Here is a 3886-nt window from a genome sequence, read left to right on the forward strand (position 1 = left end):
AAAGCCCCTAGTTATATGGTGCCTTCTTGTGGTATGACAACAGATGGCTATATTTTTACTAAGCCAATCAGAATGTGACCATAATAAGGAAAATTGATGCCAAAAGGAAGGTCATTATAAAGACATATTCGGGGTCTTATATTTAAAAATTGTTATCCACGTACCCATTTAAATCAACACAGATTTTGGAGAGGTCCCTCAACAGTTTTGAAAACTATTCGGACCGCCACCAACGCTCGCCCCCTCTCCCACTCTATTAATTATCGAACAGGGTTGGGGGATGGGGGAATTCATCATCACCATTGATCTTGTTTATTCAAGATTTTTGGATCTCTGAAGTTTGAATATCATGTAGAATGTAATTCACCTTTGCAATATTTCTCAACATTACAAACATCCCTTTAGCTTTTATCTGTCTTATCCTTTCGGCAATGGAATACCAATTATAAGAGTTTTCGTTATCATCTTCATGAGATACAACTCTTAAAATATCTTCAAATGGTATTTCAGGATGCCCTTGATGCCCAAAGTAATTTAAATTTTACTATCTTGGCTGACTTTGAACATCAAAATTGATGGAAGAAAGATGTCGCCCAATACATAATATTGGTCTTGGAAACTTGAACGATTGTAATTCATCATCTTGTAACTTTGAGTACTCTCAAGAGATATATGTCCAGACATAGTCTTCACAAGGAGATCTACCAGATGATGAACCCATCCAATACAGAACTTTTGATGGTTGGTGATGGGATAAAATAACCAAACCTAAAGCAAACTACATTTCCTGAATATATAGGATTTCCCATCTGAAAGTAAGCTTGGAATGGATGTATTTTAACTTCATGCCAACCAAACAAATTCTTGTGCCACCTGTAATTCAATGTCTCAGAGACATATCTACTCCTTTCTCATTTACTTGACCAATAAGATGGCCTACCACTTTCTTTAACCCTTTGGATCCAATGTATAGATGATTCTTTCATCTAGATAGCTGACATTGTTGGAAGCACATATAGGCGCACATATGAAACTTTTCTCCACAGGGTGTTCAATAAATTCATAAGCTAGTTTTCCATTGACTCTATATTCCATATCCAAATTTGTCCATTCTAAATCTTTACTTGAGCTTAGTCCTCAAAAAATATTCATTTTATCTTTTGTTAATCAATGGTTGTCATTGATGTCAACTCAAGCAGCACCAGGGGCTACCCGATCTTACATGGGAATTTTGACTTGACAACTTACTCTATTATGAGTCAAGGATATTCTAGATGGATTCTACTTGTCGAGAATTTTCCATTGATATATGGCACGTCAAGTAATTCTTCACGGTTTGAGAGATATTCATGTTTGAATTTAGTAAACCCTATTAGTGGGTTAAAACCCTATGGGGTTGTGGCATGGCACTCATAATTATTTGTGATCATTGAATATTTAATAATTAATAATAATAAAATTCTCCTAAAATCCCTCCAACATTTACCTGTTGAGGACCCTCTCAACTCAAGACATTCATATAAATAATGATCCTCATATCCTCCTCTAGTAGGGATTTTGTGGCTTCAAACATGTCATCGTGGTATTTTCGCTATAACTTTTTTCTTGCGAAGCTTTAGAAGCTAAAATTAAAAATCATTTGAGCATAACTCTTGATGAACCTCGTGACCAAATTTCAGATCTTGGTTCGCTATATTTTCGGCAATATGATCTAAGGAAGTAAGGGTTTTTGCAGGCTCCCGAATTCCCTGTCAAACAGGTGACGTTGGGAAAATCATCATAACTTTCTCTCTGAGCATTGGATTCAAATTTCATAAATATTCACAGAAAGAGGACAGACTTTAGTTTGTTGAGTAGTGTTTTCAAGGTCGAAGGTAGAAAAAGTGACATTTGGCACTTCGTACAAGTTCACTCTAGTGAACCAGTCTATAATCAAGTCATCGTGGGATATTGGGCATAACTCTTTCTTGAATAATCCAATCTTAATCAGACCTGTGGGGTTGGAAACAGGAATTAGAGGGATACCACAGGATTCAATTTCAAACCCTGGAGATCCGAAATTAGATAGATACAATAGATTCAATATTGATCTCCTAGAAGGCAAGAAAAAACATGCATTCAAGGATCACTGTAGCAAGGACCACACATCAACAGTCAAGGGTAATTCTCCTACATCAAGGTATGTATGATTAGTGTTTACATTTGAAATATGAGTATCATCTCTGACATATGTTTTTGCAGGACAATGTAAGTACATACAGGGTCTCAATTATATCTCTATGTCTCTATATGTCACAGTTAGTTTTGGTACCACATTTCGGATGCATATTCTTGATACTACACATTTGATGCTACATATTCTTGATGCTACAAGTCTTCTAAATCTATATAATGTTGTAAGTTCATGTTACTTGTCTTGTCGTAGTTTATAGATTGGTCTCTATTATTGTACTTAGAACTTGGTCCATCACAAGTCTAGGGTTTGTCATCAGTTTTTATTGTATATATCTTTAGGTCAGTTTTGGATATACTCTTGCATAGAGTCCAGGCCTATATCAAGAGTGGGAGTCTTTGTCTACTACTGCAACAAGTCAACAACAAAAGTGACAAGCACACTTCAGGTACGCATAGTAATTTTAATTTGTATTTATTCATTATTATGCACTTACATGTGTTTTGGAGGCAGAGGTAAGTTGAAGGGTATTTTGTTTTTTTTTGGATTGGTTTCATGGGGAAAATTTTGCATGCAAATAGAAGAAGATTCAAGTACAACTTCAAGTGCGAATTCAAGAGAAGAAGCATCAAATCAAAGGAAGCATGACAGCCATCCGTATATCGTAAAGAAGTTTCAAGGCCAAGAGTCATCATTGTAAAGTTGCAAAAGAGTCATTTGTAAAAGTGTCATCATTGGAAGATTCATTATTGTAAAAGATTCAATTTTCCTAGAGTCGAAAAGGCATTATTGGGAGGTATAGGAGTCTCTGTTGGGATAATGTCATGGTTTGGTTGCAGGTCATAGTGTGATTGGGTGTTCGGTCAAAATCATTGTAAATCATATTGTATTGTGGATCATTGTCCCTGGTACGGGAATCCACACTCTTGTCTCATTTCAGTCATTATAGGGTGGCAGGGAGGTGCTAGGCTAATGCATGAAGTCACCTACAAGTTGGAGCCTGTGAACACTTCGGGGTGGTAGGTTGGTCTAGGGTGTTGGGACATCCATGCAGTTGATTACTGAAGAAACCACGGCATTGGGGTGTCCTTCCAGTGGGAGCTGGAGAAGAATGCTTTTCTAGAATTCTAGGAATTTGTTGCTTTCATTTCAGTTGGGGCTGAAGATTAAAGAATTTATTAGAAAATCATTTGGTGGTTTTTAGCCCAAAGGGGGTTTTCCACCTAAAATTATTGTGCCTACTGTGTTCTTTTATTTACTATTATTACTGCATAAACATTAATAATAATTGAAGATTAGCTAATGCTCTGAAAAGATTTAAAAGTATTAATTTCTAAGGAATATTGATTCACCCCACCTCTCAGTATTTCCAACATATTTTTCCATCATAGGATTAAATCTGGATACTTCTAGACAAATTCGAATGCAGAGGTATTTAAAGCATCTACTTTCAACCATTGTATTTTGAGTTGTGACTCCTTAATGAAAGTAAGGCAAATATGTTGGTCACTATTAATCTCGCATGCAACTCTAGAATAGGTTGGACCATCATGAAAAGAACCTTTAGGGTCTTTGGGGACACTAATTGTGCCTTGTTTTGCTTGCAATCTAAACAATTATTAACATAATTGAGGAGGAACCCTAAATTTGGCAACATATCCTGGAAATACATGCATGTTCATGTAGTTACTCCAAAACAATATAGCACTTCAT

General features: G+C 36.1%; 1 pseudogene; it reads right to left on the reverse strand.

Moving 5' to 3' along the window:
* Positions 1-316: 316 nt before the first annotated feature.
* LOC149228854 (F-box protein At4g00755-like) lies at positions 317-3631 on the reverse strand (annotated as a pseudogene).
* Between the last annotated feature and the right edge of the window lie 255 nt (positions 3632-3886).

The sequence above is a fragment of the Pinus tabuliformis genome, chromosome J (assembly GCF_031772625.1).
Source record: "Pinus tabuliformis cultivar Carrire ecotype Pingquan chromosome J, CPIR1, whole genome shotgun sequence".
NCBI lineage: Eukaryota > Viridiplantae > Streptophyta > Pinopsida > Pinales > Pinaceae > Pinus > Pinus tabuliformis.